The sequence below is a fragment of the Apus apus genome, chromosome 1 (assembly GCF_020740795.1).
Source record: "Apus apus isolate bApuApu2 chromosome 1, bApuApu2.pri.cur, whole genome shotgun sequence".
In the NCBI taxonomy this organism is placed as follows: domain Eukaryota; kingdom Metazoa; phylum Chordata; class Aves; order Apodiformes; family Apodidae; genus Apus; species Apus apus.
This window is the reverse complement of record NC_067282.1, coordinates 159638607-159654166: the sequence shown is the minus strand read 5'-3', so window position 1 is coordinate 159654166 and position 15560 is coordinate 159638607. Positions and strand designations below refer to the sequence as shown.

Below are 15560 nucleotides of genomic sequence, written 5' to 3'. Positions count from 1 at the left end.
CTGCAACAGCCTAGTGTCTACCAGTTACCTCTTTGCCCTAAGCAGATTCCACTCATGGCTGTAGTCTCTTCACCCCATCTCCACCCCTCCCCTGCCCTTCTCACTACCTTCTCCCCAGCTAATGCAGCCTCTTGTCCTCAGTGTCCTCAGGATTTGCTTCTCACTAGTTTATCCCCCTTCCTAACCAAACTTCAGCCTCTCTGACACAGAACGAAACAAAACCTAAAAAAACTTCTGCAACCCCATTGCAGCACAGGAATCACACCCTCCATTCATGGCTATTCTGGTGTTATGCCCTTTCTTGCTCAACTTGCCAGCCCTATGTACAGGCAGTGCACAGCTGCAAAGTAGCATTCTTCTGGGAGAGGATTGTCATGTGCCTGGTTAAGTCACTATAACTACAGTAGCACAATCAACCTGCTGTAGCTGTGCTGGGAATTTTCACCAGTTTCAACAAGCTTTTAGCTGGTAATATCTTTAGGGCATGGACTGTCTGCTCTGTTTGTACAGCATCTAGCACAGAGAAGCCCTCAGGCATTGTAGGGCCAAAAGTGGTTGGTATGGATAATACCTTTAGGTATATCAGTCTAGGGCATTAAAAACACCTTTCTAGGTTCCTGAAAGTCTAAAGGGAGACAATTATTTAACAAAAGCACATCCCCTCTGGCCCAGCCCATAAGGACAATAACTTCAATGTTATTCTGTTACAGAAAAAGTCCTCTTCTTGCAAGATGTGTGCTTATGTTTATGAATAGTTTCCTCCCTTGTGTGGGACTAGTTACATTCATAAACAAAAAAATGGGTGAATGCCTCTTCAAAGTCAGTATCCATGACTTCTGGTATATATACATTTAAAGACTGGAATCAATATTCTCAGCACTGCAGCCAAAGGCTAAGTTCTACACGTTTGTGTTAAATATTTGGTTTTATTGGCTGAGTTTTAATGAATGAATTCAAATACTATGAGAGAAATATGTAATTTTTTTTTTGGAAACTGGAAAAATATTTTGGAAGTGTTCTCACACTGCTAGTGTAGACCCAAAATGTATCTGGTAGGAAGCCAAGGTCTGAACAGTGTTACTGAATACAAAGTAATCACGAAGAAGGTTAGGTTTGCATAGCTGAGAATGGTTTTGGATGAAAAATGAACTTTTAAAGTTTGTATCCTGTCAGAAAGCAATTTTTTTCCCAAAAATTGTGATTCTGAATCTCAAGAGACCAGCATTATGTGTAAAGAGGAACCCATCAAGTACAGTGCATGCAGCTGTGAATACTAATGCTAGATGAATGGCTGTACACATAGGTAGTAAGTCTCACTGGCCTTATCACGATGTTCCCTATTTGTAATAGTAAACCAAATTCTTTGTCCAAAAAGGGTTGCAACTTACCACTAAATGGAGTCATCCTTAGGCACATGGTATTGATTCTATTCACTAATTGGCTGAACTACATTCAGGAGACACGCCTGAGACAATCACTGGACTTCAAATTCCACAATGAAAATCAATGAGAAAGAATTTTAAGAAGAGATTGTGAAAGAGCAAGCTTATTCATGAAGAAATTTAAGACACTTGAGATATTTTTTGCCCAGTTGTATATCAAAATAGAAGTGTCACCTATTTGATTAAATGGTTGTAGATGTCAAAGTTTTGACCTGTTGGTTTCTCTCTCTCCCTGCTGACAGAAACAGAGGGACAGATTTCCTAGTTCTTCAATATTTTACAATCAATTATCTCTTCTTAAATAAACAACTCACCAGTCCTCTGTCTCTGCGGTTTTACAGCCTCTTTTTCTCCCCTTTCTAACAAATGACCCATGGGAGAAGTTCTTATCTCTCCTAGAATTTGCTTCATAACATTATGATCACATCATCACCCCTGTGCAGAAAAGTTACTGGAGTACAATGATGATCTTGGACCTGAAATATATTTAAAACATCTACAGGTAAAAAGCAATTTTGTCACTGATGCATGGTTTCCTTAGTTCAATATGGTTTCTGTAAGATTGACCAAAAGCAGGCCAAAAAACTATGCAGAAATTCATTATTGCAAACATATTGCACCTTCCACAGATTTCCAGCTGTTGTACTTCTTATGTTCTACAGAGGGACATATTCATACCCCTTTTCCAGTTCCCTGGATCAGTCATCCCCCAGAAGTGCAGGTCCTCCTACACATCCATTCAGCCTTCCTCTTCAGCAGTGGCTTTAGTTGCTCAGCCAGAATATCTTCCTGTTGACTTAGTAAATATTCTTTTCTGAAGTTTTACTTTGTCATATCAGGAATAGAAAAAAATGTAAGCAGGATACACACAGACCCAAAATCACAGGTTTTTCTACATAATTAACCACTAAGAGTAAAATAATGTATAATGTCCCTTTTTTGAGAACTGACAGCTGTAACATAACTGATAAACTAATTAGATTAATATCAGGAATGTTATTTTGCTTTAAAATATTTGTGAATATATGAGGATGATAGATGTGCTAGTTGAATACTAGAAGAAACAAAGGGAGTTTTAAGAAGTTGCAATATCAATGCAAAACTCAAGTTTGTAAACTGGAACACTAGTTAAAGTGCAATCCAAAGCATCTAGTTGCTATACAACAGGAAAAAGGATACAGGAAATTTCAGGGTGGAAACTTGTCCATTAAACACATCAAATAGGTAAGTATGTCTTTGGAGGTGCAAAAATTCTCAAATTATTGTTGTAGACTGCACAAAAAAAAAAAAAAAGTGTGCTAACCCATCTATGGGAAATAATTTGGGTACTCTGAGACCAATAGTTTTCTTCCTATATACAAAAGAGCTCTGAAGCTGGGAAGGGAAACAAACAAAAAAACTCCCCCAAAAAACCAAACCAAACCAAAAGAAACCCAAAACCTGCTTGTAGGATGTCTGCAGAAGGAAGAAAACAGGGACTGGTGGATGATACACAAATAATGGTGCTAAATTTGGAACCTCTCTGGGTGTTACTGATAGCTGCCTTACAGACAGATACATAGAAAAGAACAGACTGAGGAGCAGATGAGACATTTTACTACTTTTGTGCAGAGTACTGTAAACCACAAGTTTATTCTGCTGTACCCATCTTAAATTCTCAGACTGCCATAATATATGCTTACTGAAATAACTGAAATAATTAGTAAGATACATACCAGAGCAGTGTAGAAATTCAGTACAGCTATTGGATCTGGGAACATGCAGTGATCTTTTAAAAACCTATCATTTGATATTTGCAATGGTTTCCTCTTGCCAACTATTATTGTAGCTCACCCTCTATTACTGGCTCCCACTGTTTCTGATTCATACAACACGTTATTTCCTGGAAGATACCTCTCTTTTTTTTTCATTCTGAATGTCTTTTTTCAGTCTGACTACATTGTCCCTCTGCTGCCCATCTCTGGCACTATGTATATGTTGCCCTGAAAGGCTCTGTTTACTTCAACTACCCATTTCTTATTCCACCAAGGTCTTAAACCCTTCTTGAAATATCTGCCAAAGTTGTGTGTTGATAAAAGAAACCTTCCCAATGAGATTCCAAAGCCATTGTCAATGTGTCCAAACATAATGCAATTTTTTGTTTGTTTTAAAGTCTGTACTAAAACAAACAAACAAATCTGCCAATTGGTTGGTTGTAATTTGTTTCTAAGCAGTGCATAACTATTAATCTGCAAGCTGTTCCAGCTCCATTCACTAATTCTAGGTGTGTCTTAGTTGTGTCAGCCACTTAAGATGAGAAAACTTGCTTGAACTGAAATTCAAATTGCTGACTTTCATAAATAATTGTAGATTTATTCCCATGCATTGCACGTAGAATGAGAAGAAACTTTAACAAGGGTAAATGAAGGTACTTCTGCCTTGTTTCCAATAGTCCTTGAGAGTATTACTGTTGGTATTTTAAATACTGTGTATACTGAGCTCTCAAGCCTTTCCCCAGTATTTGCATTCTCATTTCCACATTTTGAAGGACTCTGTAATCTTGGCCTATCCCTTTCAAAAGCTTTCTTCTGCTAGGGGATTTCCTCGGTTTTTGTCGTCAATTTCACTGAAGTCCTGTAAAAAAAGTCTCTGGGTCTCTGGGTGTTTCTTAAAAAAATTAATTTAGGGAGCCAAGAGGACAGCATTTCAGCTTGACATCTTGTGTCACTTATAATGAACTGTGTTAGTTTATAAGAAGCTACAAGTGATTAATATTCTTGTATGTGCTAATTTGCACTATTTTAAAGACTAATTTTAAAACCATTCCATTATATGTACACCGTAAGTACTTGCTGTACACATTTCACTTGGATATAAGTAGCAAGTGAAGCTGTAGTAGTCCCTGTAGTCAGGATTTTATGATCCATTGAGTACTGTGGAAGTTTTGCAGTTTGTCTCATTGCCCTCACCCAAGTGTCACACGTATGCATATATATGTGTGTATATGTATTATATGAATACACATAAACACTGCAAACTGCGTTGTGCATTTTATTCAAAACAGCTTCATACTGTTTTGAGCCAGGCTACTGGCCCAAAGCATTCTGCTCTGGACATAATCTCAGAAACAGACTTCTTGCTGTTTCATTTTCTTGAAATGCTAGAGGCAGAAAATCCAGCAAAGAATGCTATAATGGAAAAGGAAAGTTAGATTGGTTTTCATGGCAAGAAAGAAATTTCAATACCAGAAATAGCTCTGTTAACCACCTTAAGCACTACTGAAATTTTTAAATCACCTATAATGGAGACCATATAGTGTAAAAAGACTGGACACACATAAGCAACTGACTTCTTAAGTGCATGTAACACTAAGGAAAGACAATCAGGCATTCACCCATTTTCTGGTAATTAGCAGCTGTTATCTGACAGAAGCCATTTCCTACACATGCTTTTGCTCAGGGTTGGTATGAGAAAAGTTTGCTGAAGGCAAGACTATTTTTGGCCCAGCAACACTTACGTTGCTATGTGCTCTCAGATTACTGGACAGATAGGCACACAATGAAGTCGAACAGCTAATCTGCAAAACTGCGAATGCTCTGTAGTTTCCTCCATGGGTGCTTGTTTGTGGATAAATATGCACATGTGCACAAACTGCAGGTAATGAAAGGTTATTTTTCTCTATAATAAGCCTGCCAAAGAAAAAGGCCACATCCTGCATCCTGTTAAAACCCTGTGTTAAAAAGTGGTCAGAACCCCTTAGCATGCTCTCTGAAATCACTCTGTAAAGCAGTGCCTGTGACAGTTTGTACCTTCTGTTTCACTGAGTAATTTGAAATTGATCTTAGTTAAGATAGAAAGACCATGTGTCAGTGCTGCTGCAAACATTGCTTCTTTCAGTCGGTTGATAATGGCAATGCTGAAAGCCTTTGATCATCTCCATCACAGTAAAGCTTGTGATGGCTGCAAATAGAGTATCACTTTCAGTTCAGGTCAGATGAGGGATTCTTCCAAGGTTATTGGTAAAAGCCAGCCACTACCTTCTGTATAAGTCTGGACTCAGTACCTTTCACCTCCCCTCTCTTTCTCTTCAACCATTGTACTGGGCACCTGGTGTAATACAAGCCAAGCTGTCTCTGCAGGTTAGTTAGAAGAAGCACCAAAACTTGAGCCCACATACTTTATTAATGAATGTAGCATTCCCTTAGGCAATGAAACTCAACAATAAGCATGAGGGGCTCATGAAGGGATGCTGTGATACATAGATGCATTGGCCTATACCATTGATCTGCAGCTTTTACCACAGCAGGCAGTATAAGAATCTCCACAAACAGTACACACAGAAATGATAAGAAGCTCTGTATCAGATGTTGATACAGGTTAGTTTTCTCAACCACATGCCTGCTTTATGACTAGTTTGTTCCTTTAGTTACACACCACTGATGCGGATAAAAGTCCTACATCTTTTCTCAGTTACAGCCACAATACAGAAATAAATGTCTTTCTCTGTGTTTTCACCTAATGCAAGGATCTTATAGGAGCAGGTATCTCTGGTCTCCATACTCTGCTCCCCAAAGCCACTTCTGCAGAGAGGGCAGGAAAACCATGAGAATCACTGTGTGTTGGGAACACAGCCTGCAGGGCTTTCACACAAGCAGGGCTGACGGAGACAATCGACTCTGGCTTTCCCTGTTTGCCCTTTCCAGGTCTGCTGGGGTATCTGGGACAGCACAGGGCACTGATAAAACTGTTTTGCATTGTACTAGATACAGCTTTCTGAATTGTGTGGGTGAAGATAAGTTTTGTGAAGATACCTGGGGCACATGAGACACCAAATCCACCCAAGGTCTGTACCAGTGCATGTGAGGGGATGACCCATTAGTGTCCACCTTATTCCTGTAGCCACTTTCCCAGTAGAAGCCTGCTGGGCACTAGAAACAGCAACACTGAGCTGTCGAGTATCTGGGACCCCACCCACCATGTCCCAGTCTCATGTGACAATGGAGATGTCCCCTTCTAGACACAGGGATGGGGAAGGGTGGAAACATGCTCCACTTCTCTAGTTACAACAAAGGTTATTCAGTCTGGTACATTGTGCCTTTTCCAAAACCCTGTGTGAATAATGAATACAGCTATGATCAAACTTTCTCCCTGACTCCTTTGGGATGCATAGTTTGCCTATGTATGCATTCCTTCCCTGGATTAGACTGTCCTGTTTTGTAACTGTTCAAATTTCCTTTCAGCTTTGTGATGGATTTTTAAGATTTTTATTTTTTTTCCTAAGATCTTACTTCAGAATGGACGTAAGATGATAAACTTTAGTCCTGCTGCAAAACAGTGTTTCACTTTTTCTTCCTGCATATTAACAAGGTGAAACAAAATCAGAGAAAGAACACAAGTTTTAGGTTCTTTCTTCCAATGAATCTAATCCAAGCAATGACATATGATTTAATTCAGTGAAGTTCTTCTTGTTCTAACTGGACTCACCCTGGCAGGAATGTCTCCTGAAGAGATCCTTTACTGAAGAAGATGAGTGGGTGTCTGTTAGATAAGAGGACACTAGTCTTCATTTCAGAGGCAGTTTTTTGTACTGTGTGATGTATTAGTTCCCTGAATGGGACATATTTCATATATCAATTAAGTCTGGAAATGCTACGATTTTATTGAGAGTGGAAAAGGGAAAATCCCAGCTTTGAAAATCTTAATTACTCAAACATATCTCTTGGGCATATTAAAAAAAAAAAGAAAATCTTAGTTCAGACTTGAAACAAAGGGGAAATCCCTGAGAAGACAGAAAAGGAGAACATGACATTTACTTAGGACTCTACAACTGAGCTAATTCTCAGGAAAATGCTGTTCAAGTTGGAGTGTCGTAGGGTTCAGCACCAGTTACAGAAGATAACTAAGGGCAGTTACATGGCCTATATCTGTCTGAAAGTCCCTAACTTCAGGCATCTTTTGGAAATTTTCTAATAAACCCTTACAGCTTCCCTTTTTCTTTTCCTTCTCCTGCCCTTTCTAGAATTTTAAATCATCTTCAGTGCTCTTCATAGAATTCAGCAACTGAAAACAGCAATTCCACCCTACAAAAACCACCTTTCCTTTCTGCAGCATTAAACCAGCCCAGTGGGAGAAAGCAATTATCAGGGACTTCCTACTGCAGTGAACAAATGCCAGACAGTAGAAAAAAAAATGAAAACATTATAGAGCAGAAAACAGATCATCAAAAGTTGATAAGCCTAAGAGATAAAAATACCCCTTTGATTTAATGTACTCTTCAGTATCAGCCATATCCAAGTGTGAAGAAAGAGTCTGGTCTCTGACCATCTTTTTAGTATGTGTCACTTAAAGATATGGGGATACACTCAAGTATATGTTAAATAAAGACAGCACTTAGGTTGAAAAGCAAAAAATCACAAAGAAAAGAGATATAAGTTTTATTTTAATTATTACATTTTATATACATTTTTTCATTGGTTGGTGTCAGGGAACCTAGTAATGGGCTAGAAGATTTTCCTGATCACATGAATTTCAGAGACATTAGAAACATAAGAAGAATTTTTATATCATGTAAGAAACTCTGGATGACTTTGAGGAATGAAGAGGAAATGGAAAGAATTGGAAAATGGAAACGGAAAGAAATTTAGCAATACAAGCTGTGACTTTGGTGTACAGAGCAATCAGTAGCTACCCAAATATCAGCACTGTCCTTAGACCATAATGAGGCAAATAAAGCTGTAGGAAGCATTAGGCAAAATGACATTAGTTGGAACAGCAGTGAGGTAAAGCAACCCACCTGGCTTTGAGAAGTGTCAGATCATTGTATGAAAGGGATTGCATGATATAGTTGCCTTCAGTTACAGGGGTTTGTGTTTCAGGAAGCCTGGGTCTGTTGGTGGAAATCAAAGTAAAAATAAGATCAAGAAGACAAGTGCTACTTAAGTTGCTGAGAATACACCTTGCAGCAATATGTGAATTATGGTGTTTGCGGTAGCCTGAAAACTATTATTTGTTCATCTTTTTCACTAAATCAGAAAGCAAAGACACAGAGAATCTTTTTTTTTTTTTTTTTTTTAATCTGTACACAGCAGCTTTGCTTCATTTTCTGCAATCACTGAGAAGCTTTACCAACAATTAATCAGAAGGTTGGAAATGGAGAAAAAAAATTATTGGTTTGCTTTATTGATAAGTGGATGAAGCAAAAAAGCATACTTGTGAGATTGGGTGGTAAAAGGGTCACCAACAGGCCTGAAATTATCTAGAAACAGTGGACACTGGCAAGGTAAACATAACTCCTTATCACAAAGCTGTGCACTTCCAAGCATGATGTGGTGATAAGTCAATGTTATTGCAGCAGGTCTGGGTGGCATCTGCTGCAGGGGGTGCACCACTCTTCAGAGCAAGTGCTGCCTGGTAATATCCAGTCTAGTCTTCTAGCATTTCCTCAAAAGGGGATATACCAATTACCTTCCTGGAAATAAAACAGTTTGCATACATGATTGAACTTTCATGCTATCTGTGTAAAGGGCTAGGGGATTGTGAAATGACTCATGAATAGCTTTCTTTTTAGAAGACTGCTGAATAAGTTATTAGACAGGCAACTACCCTTGGGTCAGCCTATTGGTCTGAGGGAACAGGTAAACACAGGAAGAAAGAATGAAGGAATAAAGTATGTGAGAGTGCAGTTGCTCACACAATACTGTCCCGCTTCCAGGCAAATACACTTTCTAGTGTCTCACATTTCTTCCTGTAGTAACAGACTGAGGGCTGTAGTGAACTTTAAAGGCCTTCATTAGTTGCTAAGTTATGTTGAGACCAACCACAGGGCAGCTATTCTATTGCTACTAGACTTCTCAGCATCCCAGTACCAGAAAGAAAAAAAAAAGCCCCAAAGACCAAGCACAAATTAGAGCTGTTAATCTTAAGAGACAGCTGATCTTTCTGACTATGCTGGGACAGACTTCTTTGTCCCTGATACTAGTAGAGATTGGTACTTAGAAGAGTCACTCTTGTATAAATGAGAACAGTTTGACTTTTTTCTTTAAATGTGTGAGTTTTTTTCATAGCCATATCAGGCTCAGCCACATGGAATTAGCTGGCATTTGTTCATTCCTGAGGATTTGCCTCTCCTAGCAAAAATATTCCTGCCCAAGGTTACCAGCATAGTCTGCTATGCAGCCATTCAAAAGCACACAAGAGTTGGGGCAGGGAAAGGGGAGATGTTGGTACACTGAAGTGTCTGTGGGCGCTTGGAAGGTTACATCCTTTTAAAAAATACTGCAACTGCAGCAAAAAGGGATCTTTTCTTCAGCAGTTTTGTTCAAGCTGCAAAACAGAATGGGATACTCAATTATTTATTTTAGATTAAATGGTAGGATTCATGCTTGTACCATATAAGAACTGGTTTTATTTAAATGCAGTCTCTTTCCCCTTCCATGTATGCCTACTGCAGGAAAAGCAGAAGCAGCGTAAGGAAAATTATTATTTCTCTGTTCCTATTTCATGTCAGTTTCCATCAACAAGAAAATTTTCATGCACCAAAAGTAAGGTAATATGAAAATACAGTCAGTAAAAGTGGACTAAGTGGTGCTTTCAACACGAAGGAAGATTCTGCTTTGATCGTATTTGCAGTTGTCAGTTAATAACTACCTGACAGAAAAAAAAAAACAATACACAGATTTCTGTCTCGCTCCCTCCAAAGCTCTTCCATCCAATATTTGTTTTACTGAGGCCTCTTCAAGTTATAAAACCAGCTCAGAGCTTTTTAAATTACCGCCTAAGAACATGACTGCAGTGGATCAGCAAAAATTAGACAATTTTATTTTTTTTCTTTTCAAGCTTGTTTGTGACATGAGAGAGAGAGGATATGAAATTTCCATCTGATTGAATTTCACCATGAGAAAGCTTGCAAGGCTATTCAAATAATAAAAAATGCCTCATTCAATTCCTTATGCACAGTATGAGTCTCATCACTGTAACATGGGATACAGCCATGCAACTATTTCCCTGGATAGGTATAAGCTAAATGTATCTATCTGTCTATCAACTTCATAATCAGAGTTGTCAGCTCCACAGCTGAGTGCTCTGGTGTTCACTGCACTTTTTGAGGTGAAATGAGAACCAGGTTACCCTAAAAGGAAAGTAAGAGAGACCAGTTAATAATATGAAGTGATGAAATAAAATGTATATCAGTGACAAAAATCTATCCATATTAATCACACTCTGTAGCAACATCTATTGTCTGTCAAGGGTCTGTACTGGAACCAGTACAATTTAATGTCTTCATCAACAACAGAGGCAGTGGGACTGAGTGCACTTTCAACAAGTTTGCGGATGACACCAAGCTGAGTGGTGCAATTGATGCAACAGGGAGAAGGGATGCCATCCAGAAGTACCCCAGTATCAACACAGGTTGAAGGATGCAGGAACTGAGAGTAGCCCTGTGGAAAAAGACTTGGGGATAATGGTGGATGAAATATTGGAGATGAGCTGGTGATGTGTGTTTGCAGCCCAGAAAGCAAAGGCCTTGGGCTGTATGAAAAAGCACATAGTAAGCAGGTTGAGGGAAGTGGTTCTCCCCCTCTACTCTGCTCTCATGAGATCCCACCTGGAGCATTGCATCCGGCTCTGGGGTCTCCAGTACAAGAAAGACATGGACCTGTTGGAGCAAGTCCAGACGATGGCCATAAAGATGATCAGAGGGCTGGAACACCTCTCCAATGAAGAAAGGCTGAGACAGCTGGGGTTGTTCAGCCTAAAGAGAAGGATCCAGATAAAACTTATTGTAGCCTTTCAATATACAAATATTTGTAAGAAAGATGGAGAAACTGATTGCCAAGGCTTGTAGTGACATGACAAGGGGCAACAGTTTCAAACTGAAAGAGAGTAGATTTAGATTCAATGTAAGAAAGAGGGTTGTTTGTTGTTTGGGTTTTTTTTATTATTATAAGGGTGGTGAGATACTGGAACAGGTTTACTGGGAAAGTTGTGGATGCCTCATCACTGGAAGTGTTCAAGGGCAGGTTGGATGGGTTTTTGAGAAACCTGGTCTAGTGAGAGGTGTCCCTGCCCATGCAGGGGGACTGGAACTAAATGATCTTCAAGGTCCCTTCCAACCCAAACCATTCTATGAAATAACACACTAGAAATTTGTCAAAGATTAGTAGTGAAATTCAGTTCAGCTGTGTGCCTAGCCATGTTTGAACAATACTCATCATATTTCATTTCTTATATGTATTCATTTTCGTATAGCTATGTTAGAAATTCACATAATTTCAACATGAGCTGAGGAGGCTTGATTAAAAAAAAAGAAACAACTAGAACCTTTATCCAGTCACTCATTCTACTCCATACTTCTACTGAAATGTATTTCTTTCTTCAAATGTCATGGTTTGTTTCTTTTTTTGTTTTTTTTTAGCACCTCCACTTTTTATCAATAATCTCACTAGAAAGGCCAGAACTTCCTGCTGAGATCATATTAGGAAGCAATGGGAGTGTCACAGAGGAATACATCCTCATATTTTCAGTATCACCTTTCTTTATTTAATTTCCTCTCTGTTTGTATGGGAGGAAGGGGAGAGCCCAGAATACAGTGTCTAAAAGACTTACTAGATTATCTTCCTGTCATTCTCTGCTAATGCAAGATGCTTCCCCACATGGCATCAGCCAGCATTTTACCAAGTCATCAAAGTCCCAAACAGACAAACATTCTTCCCAGGAAGACTCATATCTCACTATTGCAAAGGCTTGTTTCATGCTTAGACAAAACAGTCCTTGTAAAGGCCTTCCGTATAGATCTATCAAAAAGCAACACCCAAATATTTTCCTTCCTTGGAATTTAACAGCTTTCAGTTATACACAGATTTTCATGAGAAATCAGTTTTTTCTGTGAGCATCCTGTGCGATTGTTACATCACCTAGTTAATCCAGAAACGCAGTAGATTTCAGCCCCAAAATTTCACAACCCTTGAAGACATCTAAAAAGCCATAAAGAACAGAAATATGCAGGCAACCTTATGTATTGGTTTTGTTATAGACTTCAGCTAGTGTACCTATCAACTTCACAGGAGTGAAGAGTTGTGAAAGCTTGTATTTGTGCAGACCTTTAAAGGTAAAAAAAAGGAAGTTGCTTTATATATGTGTGTGTGTATATGTGTATGTGTATATATATGCATAAATATGTGTATTTGTGTGTATATACATGTATATATGTGTATGTGTATATATATGCATAAATACGTGTATTTGTGTGTATATACATGTATATATGTGTATATATATATTTATGTGTGTGTGTGTGCGTGATGGCTAGGTAGACGATCAGTGGAAAAGAGTCTCTAGGGCTGAGAAGCCACTGTCTGAACTTAAAATGCAATAGCTGCTCATTACACAAAACAGGATTCCAGCCATATCCACTGGGAATTCTGTTTTTGTTGGTGTTACAGTTTGAACATGCATATGACATGTATAAAGGCATGTATATGTTATGACACACACACATGTATATGCATGTACAGGCATTTCCTACTGAATGTTTTCCAAATTTATCTTCCCAAATAAAAGTAATACTAAAATGGAGCTAATGTTGGGAGTCTATGTAACTTAGTAATTTAGACTGAACAATATTCCAATAATTCTTTAACTGCATTCAAATATTTATTTTTAAATTAATAAATTCAAATTTAAATTCTACACAAAACTCAACAAGACATGGAAATAAGCAGTTGCAACACAAACAGCATACATTTCTTAAGCATATAATTTCTCATATAACAAGAGGGAAGATTTAAATATTTTAAAATCAGTAAAGTTAAATTTAGCACTACTAACTCCATATTCCGTCATCATTATCTTAATGATAATAATAAACTAGTCCTTGAAGTGTTGCTTGCCTGCTTGCTTTCTAGCAACTTTCCAGTAATCCTCATAAATATTTTGTACAAAAACCTTTTGTCCAGGTTTTTCTTTCAAAATTCTGATATTTTAATTCCTGTTAATGTATTTAGAAGGTAAGAATCTGTTCCTTTTTGGACGGGTCAGTGTTTCAGAAGTTAATATTTAGCAAGGCTACTTCCCTTCTTTTCAACAACTACATGCCCAAAAATTCCTTAATACATTTCTCATTTTATTTTCAACACAAAACGAGTAAGTTCAATGTGGTAATTCCTGTAAAAGGAATGCATTTCTCATATTTGGCCATTTAGTGTATGAGAGGAGAGTAAAACTCCTGATTTTGCATCACTCTTATACATCTGATAGAAAATTCCCATCTGTGAATCATGCGCGACACAACATAAGCAATCTGCCCACAGGATCACTGTGAAAGTTGACTTGCAGCAACCAAGGAAATATGGGGCTTTCCAAATCACTACTGCAACGCAAGCAACTTTTTAGAGAGATGAACTATTATTGTTGTCAATACACTTGCTTCAAATCGGAGACAGCACAGAGGGACTCAGACAGAAAGACTCTTAGGAGCAGGAGTCTGCGGTGGCTGACACAAAGCGGTGAAATGTGGAGACAGAGTGTGAGTGACTAGGGAAGGTGTAAATACACTAGAAAAATGATAGAGTAGATTGCAGTCAGTCTAGTTTTGGAATGCTTCAGTCCCCTGACCACAAACCATACATGTATGAGAAACTATTACAGTTAGGTTTATGCCCTCTTACTTGTTAACTCTCTTCCCCTTGGAACTGGTGTCGTCATTTCCAGGGTGTAGTTTTACCCACATTTACTTGTGCAAGTTTAAACAGATGAAAGACCATTTGAGGCAAGGCAAGGTACCCTCCGAAGATCACAGAGGTGACTGGAAATTTTATGGTGAAATTATTTCATGAGAAAATGCCAATCCACCCAAAACAAAAGGTGTTGCTCAAAGCTGTTGGCTTTGCAACCATGATAACACTACACAGGCCATTGAGTGCCTGTGAGCCTCATGATAGGACTGCCTCAGGAATCCTAGGACCCCTAGAAGGATGTCATCTGCAGCTTTCCAGACTTCTGTACCACTTCCAATGGTGAAAAAGCCCTGGGATCTCAATCCTTCCTGAAGGCTTCCCCTGTTGGTGCAGGAAGCCTGTCAACCTTGAAAAGCAACTCACACCAAGGCTTGGAGGTCTGCCTGTCATCCTCATTGATCTTGGCTCCTACATGATGCCAGGGCTCCTAACCTTCTGGCTGCCTTACTGTCTTTGCTTTTATAGCCAAGCCAAGAGCTGCAGTGCTTAGATTTCCCCTCTAGCTTTCATTATGAGCTTGCTAAGCCAGCAGATTTGATATATTTTTAGTTTTACACGTGTAGGCATCTTCATTTTTCATTTCAAAATGGACTGCTCTTGGTCAGCAGATCTGCACTATGGAGCTTATGCCAGTTTAGCTTTATCTTTAGAGGTATCTCTGTAAAGCCATAGCAGTGATGCAGCTTATGAGGGCAAAATCAGCTGCTCTGCTCATCTAACCAAACCATCTCCTCCTGTGTTGGAGGCTCTGCTAGTACAAAGATGCTTCTGCCAGAAAACATTACATCTATATGGTTTTCACTTCGTAATGATGGTTTAGGGATGGGGACTTTTTTAGGTCATAGTATTGTTGTGCCAGCTCATCTCAGTATGCCAGCTAACCTCGACAGACACATGCCTTTTGCACATTAGTAATACTTGAGTTAAGGGTTACTCCTACATTCTATTTCAGTTTTATTGGAAAAAAAATCCTCAATATATGACAAACTACACTTAACTGACCAAATATAATCTTAGTTTTAGGCTTCACCAGTAAGAAGCTCCGATGACACTGCAGAATGATATTACTCCTTTTCTTTCTCCCTGGCACAAAGCTAACTTGCATCTACAGCAAATACTGGGTCAGAGCAGCAGAGGAACAGATGTTTCCCAATTGCACGGCCGGGAGCATGTGCTGCTGCAGGCGGTCCTCATGGCAAACTTGTATTCCCTAATCTCACTAAATTCACATTTTCCTTCTCCCCTCCTGGAACCAAGGGAGAAGATTGAGAGAGAAATACATAATTATCCACGTTTTAAGACTAAACCAGACAGTATAAGTCTGGTTATATAAATAATAATGCCCTTCAAATAAGGGCATGTAGTGATAGGACGAGGGGTAATGACTTTAAACTGGAAGACGGTG

General features: G+C 38.8%; 1 protein-coding gene across 2 annotated transcripts in view; it reads right to left on the bottom strand.

Moving 5' to 3' along the window:
• Positions 1-15560, bottom strand: part of EEA1 (early endosome antigen 1) — a 253947-nt gene that overhangs the window by 28185 nt on the left and 210202 nt on the right. The window contains exon 33 of one of the 2 annotated variants that reach the window (XR_007889189.1): positions 8215-8307. The exons of the other annotated variant lie outside the window; for it this stretch is intronic. The gene's annotated coding sequence lies outside the window, so the exon portion shown is untranslated. The remainder of the gene's footprint in view (positions 1-8214; positions 8308-15560) is intronic. 2 annotated transcript variants of the gene reach the window in all.